This window comes from Leucopleurus acutus (genome assembly GCF_964270905.1).
Source record: "Leucopleurus acutus genome assembly, chromosome: 8".
Lineage (NCBI taxonomy): Eukaryota > Metazoa > Chordata > Mammalia > Artiodactyla > Delphinidae > Leucopleurus > Leucopleurus acutus.
Genome location: NC_139151.1, coordinates 60,768,321 through 60,792,168, shown reverse-complemented (window position 1 = coordinate 60,792,168; position 23,848 = coordinate 60,768,321). Strand labels below are relative to the sequence as shown.

At 41.8% G+C, this 23,848-nt stretch overlaps 1 pseudogene across 1 annotated transcript; it reads right to left on the bottom strand.

The window, feature by feature from the left end:
* Positions 1–1,056: 1,056 nt before the first annotated feature.
* Positions 1,057–22,692, bottom strand: LOC309965461 (olfactory receptor 52M1-like; annotated as a pseudogene). The gene is made up of 3 exons: positions 22,511–22,692; positions 21,358–21,491; positions 1,057–1,632 (listed from the first exon to the last, which is right to left on the bottom strand). The product of its transcript is annotated as an olfactory receptor 52M1-like (transcript).
* Positions 22,693–23,848: the final 1,156 nt, after the last annotated feature.

Below are 23,848 nucleotides of genomic sequence, written 5' to 3'. Positions count from 1 at the left end.
ATGATTTTTAACCATTGGCCCCCTAAAATTCACTGAAGTTCTAGGTTTTGAGTGTTAAGATTTGTCTCCTACCCTTTGGAGTATGTGTGTCTTACTAAGGCCTCTATTGTACTAAACACCTTTAGCTCATTTTGCCAGATCAACATGCCATCGATGGATGATGGTGGAGGTCCATAGGATGCCCAGTCATCTTTAAATTATGTTATGACACAGGAAGAGTTAACATGCCCTTGAGGCAAACCGTATATGAGAACTATTGTCCACCCCCTGTTAATGGAAATTGTTTTTGGAATTTTATCATTAAGATGGAAAACAATACATTTGCCAAATTCTTCATGTACCTCTGCAGCATTTTTGACTCTTGGTGGAGAGAAGTGTTGGAGGTTATTTGGTCTTCCCAACTCTTTGGCTCTTACCTCACAGGCCAGCAACACCACATGGAAGTTACTCAACCTACCAAGTACAGTCATTCTAACTATTCATTAAGTGACTGAGAACTGACTTCCTCCAAAACTTCAATTACTAACTAGACTCTGCTACCCAGAGTAGAACCCCAACTCTAATAGAGGGACCACGATTATGCTTTTGATTTCTGGGTGTCAGGGTCAACTCAAACTTTAACCTTCAATGCCTTGGTATTCCCCTCTTTTTAGTATAAAATTGCCTGAGTAAATGGCCAAAGTTATCTTTTAGGAAGGTCTCAGGAAATCATCATGGTATATAATAAGCATGTTTTTTTTCACAGTTCTTCCACTTAGGTATCCAGGTACCTCTTTAGTTACAGCCCTAGATCTTAACACTGGCACAGGTCTGGGAACTGAGCAAGAGACTGACTTTATTGGAGTGACCATCCTCAGCCTCCTCAGCCTCCATTCTTGCCTTGTTCTATGAATGGTAAGCAGAGCCTTGCTGGATGCCCATCTATTTTGGCCCTTGGGACACAATATCCTATTAACTATCTTTAACACTCCCTGTGGGCCAAGCCCCTTTGATTTTCACCAGTTTTTAGAGTAATTTCAACCCTCTGGCTTGTTAAGTGCTTCCATCTGGCCTCTGCTATGGCAAGGGGACCACAGCCGTGTGCTCACAGTAGGAGTGGGAGATGACACAGGCTTTGTAAAGGGGCAGCTGCAGGTGGATCATCAGAGGCAGGGGTCCAATGTGGAATACACCCCAGAAGAGGCCAGCTAGCTCCAAACATCCCACCACAGTATGATTGAGCACTGTGGTATGATGGAGTGGGTCGCAGATGGCTATGTAGTGGTCAAAAGCTATGGCAAGGAAGATGCCTTACTCAACCGTGGCAAAGCAGTGAATGAGGAACATTTGAGCCAAGGAGGCATCCAAGCCAATGTCAACAGCACCAAATCAGAAGATTCCCAGCAGTCTGGGAATAGTGGAAGTGGACAGAACCAGGTCAGTGATAGCCTCTAGGCACAGGAAGAAGTACATGGGCTGGTGCAGGCAGTGCTCCACCATTACCAGCCAGAGTGGTGACATTTCCATCCATGGCCACCAGGTATATGGAGCCAAAGGGGATGGAGAGCCAGATGTGCAGGGACTCCAATCCTGGAATGCCAGTGAGCTAGAAGGAGCTGGGTGTCGAGCAGACATTATGAAAAGTGAGTGTGGCTAGTTATAAATGCACCTTCTCACCTGTGCCTCAAAATGCAGTAGGACTTTTTTCTGGAAATAAAAGACAAGAATATTCTTAGGTCCTATAGTAAGGAATAGGTTGTTGACTAGATAAGATTCTATAAACATTCCTCAAAGTTACAGAATAATGTCACAAGTTATTACTATGTGAAGATATTTACAGATTTTTCAAGCACAAGCCAGAATACATATTTGAATGAAATGTATGAATATCTTTTTTGCAATATGACTCTCAAAGTAATGTTTTTTGCATCAATGAAAGTGACCTAAAGTGGACAAGTAGCTATTAAGTCATTTAACTCTTGTAGGTTGGCTATTAGGTATTTCTTAGATCATATAAGCAGGATTCGGTGTGAGGGCTCCTTGATTAGAGATGCATTGATACTGAAAGATACAGTCTGGGACTCTAGATAGACCCCTGGGACTATCTAGACTCTATGGTAAGTCAAAGCTTAATCTTGGGGCCAGCATTAGCTATTGGATGAGCTGAAATATTTAATCTGCAGACCAAGATCACAAGGCAGATGCAAGCTGGTGAAGAAGACTCTCCGGGGGGTGGAACAAAAATGATTTCTGACAGGTGAGAGCTGATGATGGGAGCTCAGTTTGTGTCTGCCCAAAGGCAGATCCATGCAAGGGCTTACTGCTTTCTTGGAGGCTGAGTGAGGATAAGATTCTAGAAGCAGAGAGGGTTCTCCCCAGGAGGGAAAAAATATAACATTCATTGTAGAATAGCATGAAGCCTAGATGACCATTTGGCCAAAGAATCGGCCTTACTCAGAGTTCAGAGCAATTGGCTAATGGGGAGATGTATATTGAGAAAGACAACATGGAAATAGTTTTATTTTTTTTTTAGGATCTAAAGGATCATGCCAGAATGTGTTCCTATATACAATAGAAGAATGTCAGGGGAATAAGTATGTAAGAAGCTTTGTCTTCTACATCTTGAGCCTAGTTGGTTTGAATATAGCAAAGTAGCCAGTATCTGGCCTTTAGAATTTTTCAGATCTGATTTCATATCTTGGCAGTAGGAGCTTGAGGCAAATTACTTTATCCCATTAGTTAAATACAACTGACCTCATTCTACAACAAAATTAAGTAGTGTGTCCTAGAGAAGTCATGAGGATTGAATGAGAAGGCAGTGTCTGAGGAACAGTAACCCTAAGCTTTAGCTCTTTAGACAGTTGAGACTAGCGTGTAAAACCAAAGATACATTCAGTAAACTTCAAGAAACGTTGGAATGTTTCTCTCCAGGTAGCCATGGTGCCAGGAGGATGGCAACTCGTGTAAGCTGTTTGTAGTGACTTTATCCCACAGAATCCCTCCGCTTGAGCTGGGTTTTTCCTCCATCTCAAGGTTCTCATAGATGACTATGAATGAGAATAGAGAAAGTGTTGGCAGAAGCAGGAAAAAGGGAAGGTGAAAAGGCTGAGTTACTGGGGCTGGGAAAGAAAGAGTGCACAGGAGTCAGCCTGTGATTGAGGTGAGGAGGTGGGGTGAGGCAAGGCTTTAGGCTGGGGGGACCCTGTCTTTGTTTCTTACCCTTTGTGTTGCTTATTCTCCATCTGTTCTCCATCTATTCCTCCAGATCTCTGTTCTCTGTCCCCAGAAGTTGACATCTATGGAGTACTGCTTTTCTTTTTCTCTCCAGTTTCTAGGTGGGTTCAGCCCATGTGATGCAGGAGATGAGAGGGTGAGACTAGCCATCAAGAACTTATTCCCCAGTCCCTTTCTGCCAGGCGCACTTGGCAGTGCTGTGATTTTCTACCAAAGACCACAGCTCCTGAAATTGACACCCCCCCGCCCCGCACTTGTGTTCTGGCAACTGCATCTTGCCTTACCTGGTAGGCCTGAGTTAGCGGATGCTGCTCCCTGGGGTTAGTCCTGGGCCTCCTCCATCCCTTGTCAGCTTTCTTATCCCTTCCCAGGCCTCTGTAGATGGTCTCTTCAGTTGCCCCCTTGACCATGCCACTTCTTCTTTGGATATATCAGAACAGATCCCAATAGTGTACAGTCTTCACCAGTATCATCACTTGAAAACTTGCCTGCTTCCTCAGAAGGACACATCTGAAAGTGGACAACTTCACAGAACTAGTTCCAAAGACAAGAGCTATAATCTCATTGTGGTCAAGTGCTAAATGATCTTGACCACGCTGTCTACATTTACATTTAAAGGGGTCTTGTCTGCTTTACCCCACTAAGCAAAATTGTAATCATGCAAAGAAATGTCTTACTCCAGAAAAGGGAAAATTTTTGAATAGAAAAATCAGCGGAACTTGGCAAATGAATTTGTCTTCTGTTCTGATGCTTGTCCCACTTACAGTGGTTACCTTCCTCCTACGATAGACACTGAAACATCTTGCACACTATCTTCCCTTCTGATATTGAGTCTCATCACTACTGAACCACACCCTGGGGCAGTGGTTCCCCTCTACGTTTGGGCAGAGTAGTCATGTTATAGGAGGAATTTCACAGACCAAATTATGTAAGAGGCTAAATCTATACCTAGTGAATTATTGGCATAAGAAGTGATTTCTCTTGAAAGTAGGCAGACCTCTACTACGTTCCAGACCTTATTAGATCCATGTCTAATGTCCCCCTTCCTATGAACTGGCCTCAAGCCCTGGAGTTAGGTAGATTTGATTTTTATCCCTCTTTCCTTCCTCATACCTAACAACACACAGAGCTGTTTTCATGATGGACATTCCATCTCCATCTCATCTCTTCCTCTTCCTGTCCATCTCCAGGAACATATGAAACTGAAAACTGTACCCACGACTGGGAGGATGCACTTCAACTGCTGGGTGGAGGTGGCTGAGCTTTGGGACTAGATTTGGTGACCATTATTCTTTCTAAGATCCTAACACACCTTAACTTATGCCTCCCTAGTCAGAAGCCCAGCCCTCACACCTTAAACACAACCGAAGGAGGCTACAGGACAGCTCCCACCTGAGCTGTATCCAAGTACATTTACCAACACCAACCACTATTATTACCATTCTCACCCTGCTCACTACCTTCCTATGGGGCTGAATTTTGCCATTTCCCAACTCTGTCAAGTTATTTTGTCCCTGTTAACTACCGATGTTCTTTCCTGGTGTTTGAGTAGAGTATTCTCACCTTCCTCACCTAGATGACCCTTACAGATGCATAATTCCACAGCTTAGGTATCACCCTAAACAGGCCTGTCTTTGTACTGCACACAAATAGTAATATGGATTGCCTGCTTACCTGCGTGTTTCCCTGAACAGAATATAAGTTTCATGAGAGTAGGGAGCATGTTTATCTCATTCTCTGTTGTAACACTTATGCTAGCACGGTGCCTGGCTATGTTAAATAAAAATAAAATATCATGCCTTTTTAAAGCACCTGAAGGTATTTTGGAGGATCCTGTATTGGCTAGTGAACTAGAGTCCTCTTCAGCCTCCTTGTGTGTGACTCTATGTGGACTCTACCCTTTCTAAGTCACCTTCCAAGAGAATTCCTTCCTTTTGGGTCTTGGAGACTTATACAGGATCATGATCTAAAGTTGGATGCCCAGGAGTCCCAAGTCTGTTCTTCCTTATGAGTTGGGAATGCTTACTGATGACTTTTACTCCTTTTCTAGATCCTCCTTGTAAGATGCTCTTACCTGGGATGGGTAGTGTCAACAAGAACCTGGGGCTCTGCAAATGCCTCTGAGGCCTGTCACTTATAAGCATTCTGTTCAGGGGTAAAGGGAATTTCATTTCTAACCTTCCCATCATCTCAGTGGAGAAGGAAAATAGCAGGCTTTGTCCCACAGAATGGACACAGATTCTAAAACTGAACAGTTATCTGCAGTATGTCAGGGTTGGTCCATAGAGGTCTGGATCTATGTAGGGGAGACTTCTTATTTGAACCATGATCCCTTGGGTCCAAGTCCTGCTCTTGCTTGTTCTCCAACCTCCCTGTAGTCTACAGCTAGTCTAAGGACACCAAGTAGAAATCAGAAAGGCTTTTCTAGAGGAGGGATGAAGAATCTTCTTGGGATTAGAGCTCAGTCTGGCTGTCAATCTCTAAGGAAGTTTGATATCCTTACAGCACTTGGAGATGGTGGTAGAGTCCTGAATTAACTTCAAGACAGACAAGTGGGGGCTTCCCTGGTGGTGCAGTGGTTGAGAATCTGCCTGCCGATGCAGGGGACACGGGTTCGTGCCCCGGTCCGGGAAGATCCCACATGCTGCAGAGCAGCTGGGCCCGTGAGCCATGGATGCTGGGCCAGCGCGTTCAGAGCCTGTGCTCCGCAACGGGAGAGGCCACAACAGTGAGAGGCCCACGTCACGCAAAAAAAAAAAAAAAAGACAAGTGGCTATTACCTACAAATGAGATAGTGCAGGTTTTTCCCTCATTCTGCTTTACATTGTAAGAGAAGGACCCCAGAGACTTGAGTAGAGCAGTGCATCTCCTTTAAATCTTTCTGAACCTAAACTTCCCAACCTAAAATCCCATTTCTTAGAAAGGAGGAAAACTTTTCTGTTTGGCTTATCCCCTGGTGTGTCCTAATGGGCTTGTCATGGGTTGTGGGGCATCACGCTTTAGGACATGTGACAAGACATGGGCTTTGAAGCTGAAAAGGCTTGAGTTTGCAAGCCAGCTTGGTTACATACTCACTGTGTAAACTTGAACAAATTGTTTCATACTCAATTATTCAAGCATAAAATAGGAATAATACCTATCTCTGGGTAGCTCTCATAATTGAGATACTGTATAAAAACGGACCAGTAAGGAAACATACCAGGTGCTGAAACAGCATTGTTATTACCATCACTGCTGTTTTTGCTTCTGGGAGGGGTTAAGACTGAGACAGACATCCTTAATCGTTTCCCTCAGACCAGGAGCCAATGTCAGGGCAGGGGTTAATGAACTAGAATCAATACAGAAATAATCTAATTTTTACTTCTACGCCCTTTCCAGAGGATTCTACTTCTCTCGCACCTCAGGAGAAGCTAGGAACTTCTAAAAGCTTGCTACCTGCTCCCCAATCTTAAATGATATAGTCTATGTAAAACTGCTTGTGGTTGCTGAAATATACAGGGTAATTTCTTGCTCCAATGCCTGTGAACATGTTATACCCTCAGCCCAGTAAAAGGAGGAATTTCATTCCATACAGATTCATATCTAGCTTTCGAAATTTGGGTCAGTAATCACCTTGTCCAAATGATGAGCTCTGCCTTTTAGATTTTAATATATGAGCTATGTTTCTCTGTACTGGATCACTTCCATGTTATTTATTTATTTGATATTTACTATTTATTTTTACATCTTTATTGGAGAATAATTGCTTTACAATGCTGTGTTAGTTTCTGCTTTATAACAAAGTGAATCAGTTATACCTATACATATGTTCCCATATCTCTTCCCTCTTGCGTCTCCCTCCCTCCCACCCTCCCTATCCCACCCCTCCCGGCGGTCAAAAAGCACCCAGCTGATCTCCCTGTGCTATGCGGCTGCTTCCCACTAGATGTCTACCTTAAGTTTGGTAGTGTATATATGTCCATGCCTCTCTCTCGCTTTGTCACAGCTTACCCTTCCCCCTCCACATATCCTCAAGTTGGTTCTCTAGTAGGTCTGTGTCTTTATTCCTGTCTTAATCCTAGGTTCTCCATGACATTTTTTCTTAAATTCCATATATATGTGTTAGCATACGGTATTTGTCTTTCTCTTTCTGACATACCTCACTCTGTATGACAGACTTTAGGTCTACCCAACTCATTACAAATAGCTCAATTTTGTTTCTTTTTATGGCTGAGTAGTATATGTGCCACATCTTGTATATGTGCCACATCTTCTTTATCCATTCATCCGATGATGGATGCTTAGGTTGTTTCCATCTCCGGGCTATTGTAAATAGAGCTGCAATGAACATTTTGGTACATGACTCCTTTTGAATTATGGTTTTCTCAGGGTATATGCCCGCTAGTGGGATTGCTGGGTCATATGGTAGTTCTATTTGTAGATTTTTAAGGAACCTCCATACTGTTCTCCATAGTAGCTGTACCAATTCACATTCCCACCAGCAGTGCAAGTGTGTTCCCTTTTCTCCACACCCTCTCCAGCATTTATTGTTTCTAGATTTTTTGATGATGGCCATTCTGACTGGTGTGAGATGATATCTCATTGTAGTTTTGATTTGCATTTCTCTAATGATTAATGATGTTGAGCATTCTTTCATGTGTTTGTTGGCAGTCTGTATATCTTTGGAGAAATGTCTATTTAGGTCTTCTGCCAATTTTTGGATTGGTTTGTTTGTTTTTTTGCTATTGAGCTGTATGGGCTGCTTGTAAATTTTGGAGATTAATCCTTTGTCAGTTGCTTCACTTGCAACTATTTTCTCCCATTCTGAGGGTTGTCTTTTGGTCTTGTTTCTGGTTTCCTTTGCTGTGCAAAAGCTTTGACGTTTCATTGGGTCCCATTTGTTTATTTTTGTTTTTATTTCCATTTCTCTAGGAGGTGGGTCAAAAAGGATCTTGCTGTGATTTATGTCATAGAGTGTTCTGCCTATGTTTTCCTTTAAGACTTTGATAGTGTCTGGCCTTACATTTAGGTCTTTAATCCATTTTGAGTTTATTTTTGTGTATGGTGTTTGGGAGTGTTCTAATTTCATTCTTTTATATGTACCTGTCCAGTTCTCCCAGCACCACTTATTGAAGAGGCTGTCCTTTCTCCACTGTATATTCCTGCCTCGTTTATCAAAGATAAGGTGACCATGTGTGCACAGGTTTATCTCTGGGCTTTCTATCCTGTTCCATTGATCTATATTTCTGTTTTTGTGCCAGTACCATAGGGTCTTGATTACTGTACCTTTGTAGTATAGTCTGAAGTCAGGGAGCCTGATTGCTCCAGCTCCGTTTTTCGTTCTCAAGATTGCTTTGGCTATTCGGGGTCTTTTGTGTTTCCATACAAATTGTGAAATTTTTTGTTCTAGTTCTGTGAAAAATGCCATTGGTAGTTTGATAGGGATTGCATTGAATCTGTAGATTGCTTTGGGTAGTAGAGTCATTTTCACAATGTTGATTCTTCCAATCCAAGAACATGGTATATCTCTCCATCTATTTGTATCGTCTTTAATTACTTTCATCAGTGTCTTATAATTTTCTGCGTACAGGTCTTTTGTCTCCATAGGTAGGTTTATTCCTAGATATTTTATTCTTTTGTTGCAAGGGTAAATGCTAGTGTTTTCTTGATTTCACTCTCAGATTTTTCATCATTAGTGTATAGGAATGCCAGAGATTTCTGTGCATTAATTTTGTATCCTGCTACTTTGCCAATTTCATTGATTAGCTCCAGTAGTTTTCTGGTAACATCTTTAGGATTCTCTATGTATAGTATCATGTCATCTGCAAACAGTGAAAGCTTTACTTCTTCTTTTCCGATTTGGTTTCCTTTTCTTTTCTGATTGCAGTGGCTAAAACTTCCAAAACTATGTTGAATAAGAGGGGTGAGAGTGGGCAACCTTGTCTTCTTCCTGATCTTAGTGGAAATGCTTTCAGCTTTTCACCATTGAGGATGATGTTGGCTGTGGGTTTGTCATATATGGCCTTTATTATGTTGAGGTAAGTTCCCGCTATGCCTACTTTCTGGAGGGTTTTTATCATAAGTGGGTGTTGAATTTTGTCGAAAGCTTTCTCTGCATCTATTGAGATGACCATATGGTTTTTCTCCTTCAATTTGTTAATATGGTGTATCACATTGATTGATTTGCGTATACTGAAGAATCCTTGCATTCCTGGAATAAACCACCCTTGATCATGGTGTATGATCCTTTCAATGTGCTGTTGGATTCTCTTTGCTAGTATTTTGTTGAGGTTTTTTGCATCTATGTTCATCAGTGATATTGGCCTGTAGTTTTCTTTCTTTGTGACACCCTTGTCTGGTTTTGGTATCAGGGTGATGGTGGCCTCGTAGAATGAGTTTGGGAGTGTTCCTCCCTCTGCTATATTTTGGAAGACTTTGAGAAGGGTAGGTGTTAGCTCTTTCTAAATGTTTGATAGAATTCGCCTGTGAAGCCATCTGGTCCTGGGCTTTTGTTTGTTGGAAGATTTTTAATCACAGTTTCAATTTCAGTGCTTGTGATTGGTCTGTTCATATTTTCTATTTCTTCCTGATTCAGTCTTGGCAGGTTGTGCATTTCTAAGAATTTGTCCATTTCTTCCAAGTTGTACATTTTATTGGCATAGAGTTGCTTGTAGTAACTCATGATTCTTTGTATTTCTGCAATGTTGGTTGCTACTTCTTCTTTTTCATTTCTAATTCTGTTGATTTGAGTCTTCTCCCTTTTTTTCTTGATGAGTCTGGCTAATGGTTTATCAATTTTGTTTATCTTCTCAAAGAACCAGCTTTTAGTTTTATTGATCTTTGCTATCATTTCCTTAATTTCTTTTTCATTTATTTCTGATCTGATCTTTATGATTTCTTTCCTTCTGCTAATTTTGGGGTTTCTTGGTTCTTCTTTCTCTAATTGCTTTAGGTGCAAGGTTAGGTTGTTTATTTGAGATGTTTCCTGTTTCTTAAGGTAGGATTGTATTGCTATAACCTTCCCTCTTAGAACTGCTTTTGCTGCATCCCATAGCTTTTGGGTCGTTGTGTCTCCATTGTCATTTTTTTCTAGGTATTTTTTGATTTCTTCAGTGATCACTTCGTTATTAAGTAGTGTATTGTTTAGCCTCCATGTGTTTGTATTTTTTACAGATCTTTTCCTGTAATTGATATCTAGCCTCATAGCATTGTGGTCGGAAAAGATACTTGATACAATTTCAATTTTCTTAAATTTACCAAAGCTTGATATGTGACCCAAGATATGATCTATCCTGGAGGATGTTCCATGAGCACTTGAGGAAAATGTGTATTCTTTTGTTTTTGGATGGAATGTCCTATAAGTATCAATTAAGTCCATCTTGTTTAATGTATCATTTAAAACTTGTGTTTCCTTATTTATTTTCATTTTGGATGATCTGTCCATTGGTGAAAGTGAGGTGTTAAAGTCCCCTACTATGAATGTGTTACTGTCGATTTCCCCTTTTATGGCTGTTAGTATTTGCCTTATGTATTGAGGTGCTATGTTTGGTGCATAAATATTTACAGTTGTTATATCTTCTTGGATCGATCCCTTGATCATTATGTAGTGTCCTTCTTTGTCTCTTCTAATAGTCTTTATTATAAAGTCTACTTTGTCTAATATGAGAATTGCTACTCCAGCTCTCTTTTGGTTTCCATTTACATGGAATATCTTTTTCCATCCCCTCACATTCAGTCTGTATGTGTCTCTAGGTCTGAAGTGGGTCTCTTCTAGACAGCATATATATGGGTCTTGTTTTTGTATCCATTCAGCCAGTCTGTGTCTTTTGGTGGGAGCATTTAATCCATTTACATTTAAGGTAATTATCGATATGTATGTTCCTATTCCCATTTTCTTAATTGTTTTGGGTTTGTTATTGTAGGTCTTCACCTTCTCTCATGTTTCTTGCCTAGAGAAGATTCTTTAGATTTGTGTAAAGCTGGTTTGGTGGTGCTGAACTCTCTAAGCTTTTGCTTGTCTGTGAAGGTTTTAATTTCTCCATCAAATCTGAATGAGATCCTTGCTGGGTAGAGTAATCTTGGTTGTAGGTTTCTCTCCTTCATCACTTTAAATATATGTCCTGCCACTCTCTTCTGGCTTGTAGAGTTTCTACTGAAAGGTTAGCTGTTAACCTTATGGGGATTCCCTTGCGTGTTATTTGTTGTTTTTCCCTTGCTGCTTTTAATATGTTTTCTTTGTATTTAATTTTTGACAGTTTGATTAATATGTGTCTTGGCATGTTTCTCCTTGGATTTATCCTGTATGAGACTCTCTGTGCTTCCTGGACTTGATTAACTATTTCCTTTCCCATATTAGGGAAGTTTTTAACTATAATCTCTTCAAGTATTTTCTCAGTCCCTTTCTTTTTCTCTTCTTCTGGAACCCCAATAATTCGAATGTTGGTGCGTTTAATGTTGTCCCAGAGGTCTCTGAAACTGTCCTCAGTTTTTTTTCATTCTTTTTTCTTTATTCTGCTCTGCAGTAGTTATTTCCACTATTTTATCTTCCAGGTCACTTATCCGTTCTTCTGCCTCAGTTATTCTGCTATTGATCCCTTCTAGAGTATTTTTAATTTCATTTATTGTGTTGTTCATCGTTGCTTGTTTCATCTTCAGTTCTTATACATCCTTGTTATATGTTTCTTGCATTTTCTCTATGCTATTTCCAAGATTTTGGATCATCTTTACTATCATTCTGAATTCTATTTCAGGTAGACTGCCTATTTCCTCTTCATTTGTTAGGTCTGGTGGGTTTTTATCTTGCTCCTTCATCTGCTGTGTGATTTTCTGTCTTCTCATTTTGCTTATCTTACTGTGTTTGGGGTCTCCTTTTGGCAGGCTGCAAGTTTGTAGTTCCCGTTGTTTTTGGTGTCTGTCCCCAGTGGCTAAAGTTGGTTCAGTGGCTTGTGTTGGCTTCCTGGTGGAGGGGACTTGTGCCTGTGTTCTGCTGGATGAGGCTAGATCTTGTCTTTCTGGTGGGCAGGTCCACGTCTGGTGGTGTGTTTTGGGGTGTCTGTGGCCTTATTATGATTTTAGGCAGCCTCTCTGCTAATGGGTGGGATTGTGTTCCTGTTTTGCTAGTTGTTTGGCATAGGGTGTCCAGCACTGTAGTTTGCTGGTCGTTGAGTGAAGCTGGATGTTGGTGTTGAGATGGAGATCTCTGGGAGATTTTTGCCGTTTGATAGTACGTGGAGCTGGGAGGTCTCTTGTGGACCAGTGTCCTGAAGTTGGCTCTCCCACCTCAGAGGCACAGCACTGACTCCTGGCTGCAGCACCAAGAGCCTTTCATCCACACGGCTCAGAATAAAAGGGAGAAAATGTAGAAAGTAAGAAAGAAAAGAAAATAAAGTTATTAAAATAAAAAATAATTACTAACAAAAATATATTTTTAAAGGTAAAGAAAAAAAGGACGGATAGAACCCTAGGACAAATGGTGAAAGCAAAGCTGTACAGACAAAATCTCACCCAGAAGCATACACACACACTGACAAAAAGAGGAAAAGGGGAAAAACTAATAAATCTTGCTGTCAAAGTCCACCTCCTCAATTTGGGATGATTCGTTGTCTATTCATGTATTCCACAGATGCAGGGTACATCAAGTTGACGGTGGAGATTTAATGCACTGCTCCTGAGGCTGCTGGGAGAGATTTCCCTTTCTCTTCTTTGTTCGCGCAGCTCCCGGGGCTCAGTTTTGGATTTGGCCCCGGCTCTGCGTGTAGGTCGCCGGAGGACGTCTGTTCTTCGCTCAGACAAGACGGGGTTAAAGGAGCAGCTGCTTCAGGGGCTCTGGCTCACTCAGGCCGTGGGAAGGGAGGGGTACGGATGCAGGAAGAGCCTGCGGCTGCAGAGGCCAGCGTTTGGTTGCATCAGCCTGAGGCGTGCTGTGCGTTCTCCTGGGGAAGTTGTCCCTGGATCCCGGGACCCTGGCAACGGCGGGCTACACAGGCTCCCGGGAGGGGAGGTGTGGAGAGTGATCTGTGCTCGAACCCAGGCTTCTTGGTGACTCTAGAAGCAACCTTAGCGTCTCACGCCCATCTCTGGAGCTCCTTTAAGCAGCGCTCTTAACCCCCTCTCCTAGCACACCAGGAAACAAAGAGGGAAGAAAAAGTCTCTTGCCTCTTCGACAGCTCCAGACTTTTCCCCGGACTCCCTCCCGGCTAGCTGTGGTGCACTAACCCCCTGCAGGCTGTGTTCACGCCGCCAGCCCCAGTCCTCTCCCTGCGCTCTACCGGAAGCCCGAGCCGCAGCTCTCAGCTCCGCGCGCCACATGGGTGAGCAGACAAGCCTCTCTGGCTGGTGAGTGCCGGTCGGCACCGATCCTCTGTGCGGGAATCTCTCCGCTTTGCCCTCCGCACCCCTGTTGCTGTGCTCTCCTAAGCTTTCCCCGCTCCGCCACCTGCAGTCTCCGCCCACGAAGGGGCTTCCTAGTGTGTGGAAACCTTTCCTCCTTCACAGCTCCCTCCCACTAGTGCAGGTCCTGTCCCTATCCTTTTGTCTCTGTTTATTCTTTTTTCTTTTGCCCTACCCAGGTACGTGGGGAGTTTCTTGCCTTTTGGGAGGTCTGAGGTCTTCTGCCAGTGTTCAGTAGGTGTTCAGTAGGAGTTGTTCCACGTGTAGATGTATTTCTGATGTATTTGTGGGGAGGAAGGTGATCTTCGCGTCTTACTCTTCCGCCGTCTTCCCCGTCTCCACCTCTTGCATGTTATTTAGAAATAAGTATTCAGTAAATCAGTGCATTTAAATTGAAGGCTAAAATAAGGCTTCTCTCTTTAACTTGATTTTATGGACCAACTCAAAACAACCTCTCAATTGATGCAGAGGTATAAGATGTGCAGAAGAGCATTCGAAATTAACTTTCTTCACCTTAAATATATATTAAATCAGATGTGTATTCAGCCTTGGAAGCAGAGATGAATCAGAAGCAAACATTATCTGTGCTCATTCTAACACTGTCCAGGAGAGGGCATCCTGGCACAAGCATGAGATACCAATGGCTGACTGAGCTCTACAGAACAAAGGAAAGCATCAAGCTTGGTGTCAATAAATATCTTAATCCTTCTTTTGACTGTGCCAATTCAGGGTTAATTAGATAAGACAAACCTATCTTGCAACCTAGCTTCCGATGTAGGTCAGTCAAAGCTGAAGAGAATGTGCTCCTTCAGGCCAACATATTGATACCAGCAACCCCGAATACGTAGCTCCATTTCTGTTTATAAATTGAATACTGCATTTCTGGTTTATAACCTTACCAATGAGTTGTTACTCTTGCTCTGAAATAAGCCAGTGTTCATGCACAACTCTGGTGTATGAACAGAACCCTGAGCTTGTTAGACCAGGGAATGAAATGATTATAAGGGAAAAAATACTTGAGTGAAATGAAAATTCATCTTCTCTGAAGCTAGAAGATTAATTCTCATTCAAAACAGGAATACTGATGCTCAGTATAGGTAAAGCATTTTTTCAAATTCATGGCTTACAAGTGTTAGAGCTAGGGTATTGAATCAAACCTGAACTCATCCTTTGTTTGAGGGAAGTGGTACACCACAGTGGTTAAGAGCATAGACATGAGCCCACATCTGTCTGCTTCTAACTGCTAGTACTGACACTAGACATGTGTCCTGGACCAAGTTATTCCTATACCTGAATTCTTTATCCCCATCTCTTCTTGATACCCACCCCTGAGTTTCACCTCTTTTGTGAGCTTTCCCACATTCTTTAGCCCTGTATCTGGCTCCCTGTACTTATAATGAATTCCCTGTACCTCCTTCATTCTACCCATAAATTTTCTCTGAGCCTGAACCCATCCAATCCCTAGCCTCCCCATATCCACACTTATGTAGGGTATTGATAGTCTACTCCGTTCTGTGTTTTCCACACATGGGAGGATTTTGTTAGAACCTAAAACAACCATGGATATACAATTAGATGGGAATCCCCTTGTGATATACATCCTCATAGATATTCGTATTTGGCTAGATACCACTTGGAAATGTCAGTTAATTTGTGTGTCAGAATGACCTGGCAAGTGTTAGGTTGTATTATCCTAATTTAAAGATACCTTCTGTTCTTAGCCATTGAATGAAATCCCTATCCCAGCATCACCAAGTACTCCTCTTGTCTTATGTTCCCATCCCTTTGTTGCCTTGTGCTGCTATACTTTGGTTCCTCTGCTATCATCTCCTGAAGCTTTTTTCTTTTCACTGAAAGGAAATGTATAACAATACCATAGGTAGCTAATGCTCAAAGGACCCCAACTCCCCCGTGGCTTTCAGGTAAGTGTTTTTTTTTTTTTAAACATCTTTATTAGAGTATACTTGCTTTAAAATGGTGTGTCAGTTTCTGCTTTATAACAAAGTGAATCAGTTATACATATACATATGTCCCCATATCTCTTCCCTCTTGCATCTCTCTCCCTCCCACCCTCCATATCCCACCCCTCTAGTTGGTCACAAATCACTGAGCTGATCTCCCTGTGCTGTGCGGCTGCTTCCCACTAGCTACCTGTTTTACGTTTGGTAGTGTATATATGTCCTTGCTACTCTCTCACTTTGTCCCAGCTTACCCTTCCCCCTCCCCATATCCTCACGTCCATTCTCTAGTAGGTCTGCATCTTTATTCCCATCTTGCCCCTAGGTTCTTCTCACCATTTTCTTTTTTTTTAAATTCCATATATATGTCTTAGCATACAGTATTTGTTTTTCTCTTTCTGACTTCACTCTGTATGACAGTCTCTAGGTCCATCCACCTCACTAAAAATAACTCAGTTTCTTTCCTTTTTATGGCTGAGTAATATTCCATTATATATATGTGCCACATCTTCTTTATGCATTCATCTGTTGATGGACACTTAGGTTGCTTCCATGTCCTGGCTATTGTAAATACAGCTGCAATGAACGTTTTGGTATGTGACTTTTTTTTTTAACATTTTTATTGGAGTATAATTGCTTTACAATGGTGTGTTTCTGCTTTATAACAAAGTGAATCAGTTATACATATACATATGTTCCCATATCTCTTCCCTCTTGCGTCTCCCTCCCTCCCATCCTCCATATCCGACCCCTCTAGGTGGTCACAAAGCATCGAGCTGATCTCCCTGTGCTATGCAGCTGCTTCCCACTAGCTATCTATTTTACGTTTGGTAGTGTATATATGTCTATGCCACTCTCTCACTTTGTCCCAGCTTACCCTTCCCCCTCCCCATATCCTCAAGTCCATTCTCTAGGAGGCTGTGTCTTTATTCCCGTCTTGCCCCTAGGTTCTTCATGACAATTTTTTTTTCTTAGATTGCATATATATGTGTTAGCATACAGTATTTGTTTTTCTCTTTCTGACTTACTTCACTCTGTATGACAGACTCTAGGTCCATCCAACTCACTACAAATAACTCAGTTTTGTTTCTTTTTATGGCTGAGTAATATTCCATTGTATATATGTGCCACGTGTTCTTTATCCATTCATCTGTTGATGAACACTTAGGTTGCTTCCACGTCCTGGCTATTGTAAATAGAGCTGCAATAAACATTGTGGTACCTGACTCTTTTTGAATTATGGTTTTCTCAGGGTATATGCCCACTAGTGGGATTGCCGGCTCATATGGTAGTTCTATTTTTAATTTTTTAAGGAACCTCCATAGTGGCTGTATCCATTTACATTCCCACCAACAGTGCAAGAGGGTTCCCTTTTCTCCACACCCTCTCCAGCATTTATTGTTTGTAGATTTTTTGTTGGCCATTCTGACTGGTGTGAGATGATATCTCATTGTAGTTTTGATGTGCATTTCTCTAATGATTAATGATGTTGAGCATTCTTTCATTTGTTTGTTTGCAATCTGTATATCTTCTTTGGAGAAATGTCTAGGTCTTCTGCCCATTTTTGGATTGGGTTGTTTGTTTTTTTGATTTTGAGCTGCATGAATTGCTTGTATGTTTTGGAGATTAATCCTTTGTCAGTTGCTTCGTTTGCAAATATTTTCTCCCATTCTGTGGGTTGTGTGTTGGTCTTGTTTATGGTTTCCTTTGCTGTGGAAAAGCTTTTAAGTTTCATTAGGTGCCATTTGTTTATTTTTGTTTTTATTTCCATTTCTCTAGGAGGTGGGTCAAAAAGGATCTTGCTGTGATTTATCTCAGTGTTCTGCCTATGTTTTCCTCTAAAAGTTTGATAGCTTCTGGCCTTACATTTAGGTCTTTAATCCATTTTGAGTTTATTTGTGTGTATGGTGTTAGGGACTGTTCTAATTTCATTCTTTTACATGTAGCTGTCCAGTTTTCCCAGCCAGGTAAGGATTTTCAACGATTAAAATTTAGGGTAAATATCTTAAATGCATGATCAGCTCAGGGGTTCTTCTGATTGGTTGGGTCTTAAGCAACAAAGAGAGATTTGTGGCATCTTGGTCATCACTCTTCTGGTTTCAACTGTCTGGGTCTCCCTGACTGTGGTCAGCACTTTCCATCCCATGGGGTCCTGATTTCTGTAAAAACAACTCAAGGATATGAACCACATTGTTATCTATATCCGCTGGGGAGAAACTAGGAGTCTGTGACGGTTTTATGGCTGAACTGTTGTTCAAGCTATTATTACTTCTCTTGCTTGACTTCTTTTTCTTTGTTTCTGCATTTTCTCACTTGTCCAATTTTTAACTGCTCAAGTCTGCTTTTTGAAGCTTGGAAGGCCTAAGAGACCAAAGATTTTTCTACAAATGAGAAACGGGATGCAGAGGGCCTTATACCCAGGAAGGCCCCATAGGGATCTGCTTGGTTTCATTCCCCTCCTTTCTTCCATATTCCTCAATCATGAGGGGAACAGGGGTGATGACGGCTCTGGCTAATTCCTGCTGAGTGTGGTTGATGATGTTAGCCTTTCAGGATTAGAGGAGAGAAAGACTATCATTTCAAAGAATTCCTGAGTCCCAGACCTAATATCAGTATTTTGTATTATGAACACACTACATCCCTCTTTGCTTTGTCACAGCACGTAGACAAACATTTGAGAATTAACAGATTACAATAAGAATGATGATCAAAATGCAATCTTGTAGCAATCCCCGAAAGAGTCCTTTTTTTTCCAGATGGCAACCAGGAAAATAAGTCCTGGAACAGGTCCTCTTTACCTGCATCCTGCAACCAAGTAGCCTTTTGACATATGTTTCAGTTTCTCTAGAGGTATTTATATCATTCAGCACATGGTATGAGCCCCTACACATACTCTCATTTTGTCACTAAGAAATCAAGGGCTACTCTATAATTGAGGACCACTCAAGTCATTGAATCCAAAGATGTTTATTGGACCACAGTACTTTTAGCCATGTCCTCGGCAGTTTGTCCAATTGTGGCAACGTTATGAATCATATCTATATTGACACACTCTAACCTTGGTATGAAGATGCCAAGAATACTTTATCTTATATTGTCCTCATACCCTGCCAACATCTCTCTAAAGGTTAGGGTTTGATTTAGGGAGGGAAGTGATGTTCTCTGGGCTGTGCATGGAAAGAGGGGTTATAAAGTGTCCCAGCAGGCATGACCCTTCAATTTGCTAGCTAGCTAAGCAATGTGCCCATCCTCATGTTGGTGAGTCACTCGCTATACAACAAATATATCCTGGAGTAGCACCTGCTTTACCTCCCAGGTAGTCATTGATGCTTTCACTTTTGGGGAGTTCAGAAATTACATTATCAAGCCAGAGGCGAGAGCCATTGCAAGACTTCCATAGTTTGTTTACATGATATCTAACTTGTTTGGCTCTCCAGAATGGATGTTATTTTTAGCCCTTACACATTTGTCACTTGTACATTTCAGGTGATTTGGGGGCATCACATTTTCTCATGAGAAATGCAAGGGACTGCAATGGACCAATAGTAACTTTCCCTGAAATGGAAGCCACCTCAAACAGAATGAAGCAAGGGATTGGAATATTTTGAGGTCCCCTAAATCTCTGGATTTGGAATGTGATGTTTGAAGGCAAAAGATTATAGGCGGTCATGGGGTCCAGTACAATATCAAAATCAATTATCAGGACCATTGAAGGGAGATTTTGTTCATGAATAGTTTGAGAGATGATATGATATATCCAACAACCACTTAAATTTTCACCTCTGGCTATACTCTGAGACAACATAATTATTTTCTTTCTAGGAGGCAGCAGACACCAGTGAGATGATAATTACAAGAGCCATCAGTATACTCAGGGCCAACAGCTTATGGGAAAACACTGGTGACCCTAACCTTTGGTACTAAACCCATTATTACAGGGATTAAGTTAGAACAGGGTTAAGTATCTCCTGTTAATATCATGACAAATAACAAGTTTGCCTACCATACACTCAGATAAATGTTTAAATCAGGAAGCAAGCAAAGGGACATAAGCAAATAATCAGAAAAATACTCCAACCAATTACAAATATTATTATGAATTGGTATGAGTCATTCATTACTTATCTAAGATACGTTCTTTGATTTTAACCAGAACCCCCAGTTCAGACTTGCAGAAGAACTGACTTTCTGCTAGGGCTGTAGATGTCTTATTTTTTTTTTGTAAATGGGGATGACTGTAGATTTATAGTCGAGTCAGGAGGCAGCTTCACTCATGTGATGGATCCACAGCTTGACTCCTGTTAATTTAATAGAAGTGAACCAGGTTATTTGCAGAACCTGGTAAGGCCCCACCCACCAGGTCTGGAGTTGGTTCTCCAGGTGTGCATCCTTCCAAGTTTTTAGGAATACCCAGTCTCCAGGTCTAATATGGTGGAGGGTAACGTTTGTCAAAAAATAGATTAGTAGCAAATTTATTAATAACACTTAAAAATAATAAGAATGTACATAACATAGTGTCTAGTTATTTTACCTTTTGATCAGGTATCTGTCTACCTACCCACTCAGAATAGAGGATAGGCCTCCTACACAGTACTTCATAAGTACTCAATTGGAGCCTGCTTCTAGGGGCCACTCTAATTCTAAGCAGTGCAAACAGGAATACTCTATCCCATATTAAGTTAGGTTCACAACAGATTTTAGCTGTAGTTCTCTTTAAAGTATCATTCATCTTTTCCATCTTTCCAGTTGATTGAAGCCTCCAAGATTCATGCAAATCCCATTTTATTCCAAGTTGTTTAGATACCTCCTGTGTAACATTAGCAATAAAGTGCCTCTGCTGGCACTCTGAATTTAGCTGGGTAGCCCAAATCTAGGAATTATCTCCTTAAGCAAACCTTTACTACATCTGAAACTTTTTCAGTCTGGCAAGGGCATGTTTCTACCCAACCTGTAAAGGTGTCTACCATCACCAGCAGGTAGCAAAACTTTCCTTTTGCTTTGGGCAGGACTGTAAAGTCTATTTGCCAGTCTTCTCCCAGGCTTTCCCCTCTGGCTTGGACTTCAATGTGGGCTAGGGGAGGCCCAGTCTTGGAATTATTTTTAACACAAATCATACATTTTCATGTGATTCTTTGAATTGTCCTCTGCATGTTTAGTCCTTTGAGGTGGTCCTGTATCCACTGGAGGGTGGCATCACACCCATACTGGGTGCCCTGGTGTATTGATCCAATTATTTCCTCCATTAGATGTTCAGGAATTAAAACCATTCCTTAGTCATTCACCAGCCAAGCCCCAGATTCTAGATGAGTAGCATCAAACCCCCATTCTTGTGAGATTTTAAGGTCCTCAGGTGCATTTAGCATTTCAGGCTAAATTGGGTCAGATGTATACTTGGGATCAGAGCCATAACTGGAGGAGTTTTTGTCCTGGAAGTTGCTTTAGCAGCTTGGTCAGCTTTTTTTCTTTTTGAAACTAGTCAGATCTCTGATGTCTCAGGCAATGCATAATTGCCACCTCCTTTGGCTTGAGCACTTCATCTAGCAGTTTCAAAACATCTGGCACATGTTGGATTTCTTTTCAGAGGTGAGCAGTCCTCTCTTTCCAAATTGCCCCGTGTGCATGCACAACCAAAAAGGAGTATTTTGAGTCCGTATAGATGTTAACCTTCTTACTTTCACCGAGATGTAAAAAATAGAGTGAGGGTGATCATTTCAGCCTTCTGAGCCAAGGTACCTGCTAGCAAAGCTTCTGCTTCTAGGATCTCTTGCAAGCTTACCACCACATATCTAGCCATCTTGTTTCCATGGTCCTTGAATACTTCCATCATAGTCTATCTCCAAGTCCAGATCTCCAAAGGGAACATCGGCCAGGTCCAGGTGGCTAGAGTATACCTGCTCAGAGATCTGCAAACAATCATGCATGGCCCCTCCGAAGGAGTGGGGAAAAACATGGCTGGGTTGAAAGAGGGCACAGTCTTCAGAGTCACATTTGGACTATCAAGCAAAATTGCCATATATCTTCCTAAGCAGCCTGAAGTAAGCCAGTATCCACACTTTTGTTCCCAAAGTGGCAATACACAGTGGGATGTATGCACCATGGTTGACTTTCCTAGAATAAATTTCTCTGCCTGTGCAACAAATCACAAGTAGCAGCTATGGCTCTCAAACATGTTGGCCATCCTGAGTTACAATGCTCAAAGTCTTTGAGAAATAGTCTCCTGGGTGTTTTGTATTCCCCAGATTCTGGGTCAGTGCCCCCAGCCCCACTCCTTGCCTCTCAAGGACAAAGAGATCAAATGGCTCTTTCAAATCTGTCAACCCCATAAAAGGAGCAGTCATACTTTTTTCCTTAATTGTCTGGAAGGCCTTTTGACATTCTCTCTCTTCTAAGGGATCACAGTCAGCCTCTTTTAGGGCCTCATACAGTTAGCTCTTAGCCCAAAGTTTGCAATCCAAATGTGGAAGAATCCTGCCATTCCCAGAAACCCACAAAACTGTCTTTTGGTGGTGGGCAGTGCCACTCTGGCTACTGCCTCACTGTGATCTGGAAGCAAATTTCTTTGGCCCCTTTTCAGTTCAAATTCAAGGTATTTCGGCACAGTTTGGGACATCTGGGCCTTTTTTTGAGACTTTATAACCTCATTCAGCCAGAAAGTTCAAAGTAGTCACAGTGTTTTTGAGTTCTCCTTCATCTTCCTAGCGATTAAGGAAGCAGCACTTGCTCCTATAGCTGGAGCTCTTAAATCCTTAGCCAGCAGGTCCTCAAATATTGTGGGGGAGTTTTTAAATCCTTGAGGATGCAATACTGTCAAACTGGATTCAAAAACATAATTCTTGAGACTCAGGATTCAAATGAATACAGAAAAATGTTTAAGTCTAGCACCGTGAACTGATGGAAGTCTCTAGATAAGGTAGCCTGCAGGGTAAACATCTTCCACTATCTAATGTATGGCTCTTAAGTCCTGAACAAACCAGTACTCCTCAGTGTAGAGCTTTTTAACAGGCAGGATGGGAGTATTATATGGTGACTGACAAGGGAGAATAAGCTGGTATTCGAAAAAGGCAGTTATCAAAGGCTGGATACCTGTTTTGCTTGCACCTTTCAGGCATATCGCCTTAAGCTCGGAGTTTTGAGTATCCAGCTTTGGCGTCATCTTTACTGGTCCAGTAGTCCTGGCTCTTCCTGAGCCTCCATCAGCCCATGATCCCAAAGAAAGACGTCTTCAGGAATGCTGTTGGTGGGCTCCTCTATTCCTTGACAGAGGGCCACCTGTAAGGCACAGGATACCATGATTTCCAGTCATCCAGGTGTGAAAGCCACTGTAGCATCCAATTTAGTTAATAAATCTCACCCCAGCCGTGGGACCGGGCACTCTGCCATGCAAACAAACTGTGTTTTAAGTTGGTGGCCCCAATCTGACAGGCTAGAGACTGCAAAAAGGTTTTGGAGAAGCTTTTTGGAGACTCTCTACGCCATTTTGCCTTTTGGGGTTAACTTAATCGAGTGTTCAAAAAATGAGTGGCTCCAGGATCAATCAGAAAGTCTGTTTCCCACCAAAAGGTTTACCTGGGGCTCCTGGTGGGAAAGGGAGATGGAGCCTGTTTCCCCTGAAAGACTCCCCAGGCTCCCTCAATTCTTCATCACCTTCGGTTATCTCTGGCATGAACAATGCTTTCTCATCCTCTTCCAGTTTCTTTTCTAGGCCAATGGGAGAAAAATTGCCCTAGCTTTCTTGCTTACAATAGGCATTATTGGGGACTCATCTTAACATGTCCCTTTTTGGGGTCTCCCTTCTGTGGGCCATCCTTCACTCCCTTGGGCCCTGGGAATCTTACCCTCTCCTCAGATTTCTTGTTCCCTTTTTCTTCAGAATGCCACCACCAAAAGGGACACCTGCTGCTTCATTTTTCAGGTCTTTTTGGTCTTGTGTTGTTTTCAAAAACTTTGAAAACAAGTTCTACCAAATGAGATATTCGGAGATCCAAAACAACTTCGCTCTTCAACTCTTCCTGGGTATCTGGGGCTCTCTGAGACACAAAAGGTCTGATTACTTGAAATTCTTCAGATTATGTTGATCCACATTTGTATATTGCAATATGCCTTGTATTCTCTCAAATCTGAGGGATTTTTCTGGTGGCCATGGGCACACTCCTTACACCTTATTAAAACTTGTGCTTCAGCACTCCCTTTCAGAGCCCTACCAGGATGCACTCTCCATAATGCTCAATTCAAGCTTTATCTTCTAGGTCATTCATGTTCCACCCTGGATCTGTGATGGGGATTGCATTTGCTGCTGGTGCTTGGGTAGG